Genomic DNA, 1,374 nt, shown 5'->3' with positions numbered 1-1,374 from the left:
AAACAGTTAAACGGGCAGATTATATAAAACACAGATTTTACTAATTAAAAGAATATACAAACATAATATTCGGCTAAATACTAATCTATGAGAAAACGTACAGCCTTGGGCATTTTAGCTGCCGATACTTCATCATCCGTTATACATTCACTTCGATCAAGATAAGAACGCATTCCGTGCACAGTTTTCTCAATTTCCATTAGTGAGTCTCTAAATCGTTGGTGTCCCTCACTAGAAATGTCGTTAGGTACATTTTCCTGTTCATTATAAAAGCGATTGCATAGCATTCTTAACCGTGAAGCGGAACGCTCCATATCACGTAGATGTATCAATGCTAATGCATTAAAATCACTTCTTAAATTATTAGAGTTCGAAGTGGAACTATTTGAGGTMAAGTTTTGATTGGTTTCTTTTGCTATATTTGGTGTGTTTTTTGTGGATGAGTCAATACAATCGTCGTACTTTAACACTTTCTTCGTTATGAATCTTCCTGGCAACGATGACTGCACGAAACATTCATTATTACTTAAGGACGACGTTTTAATGGGCGATGGTGAATGTGAAGGTGTGTTGAATAAGTGCAATTTATTTATTGGCTTTTTCAATAAAGCATCCTTGACAATGCTGAGGTTTAATGCAATTCGACTTGAGTTTAATGAATCGCTTAGTGTGGCACAGTCGTCCCCTTCCAGTGGTTCCCAGTTCATATCTACACAATTGAACACATTGTGGCCATTTAAATCTTCATTGTTACGCACCATATCGAGCCACACACTAAGCCTAGCGATAGGCCATTCGGCCTTACGTTGATGAAATTTATCATGTAGCAACACGACGGTATGGAATATTCCGAATTCGTCAAGAACCTGTGAGTGTCGAAACTCTACCTGCATGCCTAAACTTCGGCAACGTTGCGTAGCTTCCTTTACCTGTAAATTATAATCAATTTATAGTTCGTTTTCAAAAAGTAAAAATCTATGAAAAATCTTATCTTTATATTACAATAGCAATGTTTGATTCGGAAAGTAGAGAAATTACTTATACTTTTATGATAGGGGTTAAAACTTTGTTAATGCTCTCTTTTTAAAGGAAGCAGAGCTCAAATGCAAAAGGCAAGGTGCAACGAACACATCTTCAACAACAATATGTAGCAGTTTTTGTATGTCTTTCAAMAAAAGCAATACATCTAGAAGCTTCCATTATATGCCATAAGCGATGATAATGGAATAGATGCGTTAACACCAGGACACTTTTTAATAGGAAAACCTTTATTATCAATTCCCTCTTCAGGTACGGATGTAAACATTTCCTCGTTAAACAAATGGAAATTAATACAAAAAATTCACCGAGACTTTTGGAATCGGTGGAAAGATG

This window comes from Bactrocera latifrons, unplaced genomic scaffold (assembly GCF_001853355.1).
Source record: "Bactrocera latifrons isolate USDA-ARS-PBARC rearing strain unplaced genomic scaffold, ASM185335v1 scaffold_1265, whole genome shotgun sequence".
Taxonomy (NCBI): Eukaryota; Metazoa; Arthropoda; class Insecta; order Diptera; family Tephritidae; genus Bactrocera; species Bactrocera latifrons.
This window is presented reverse-complemented; position numbering follows the sequence as displayed.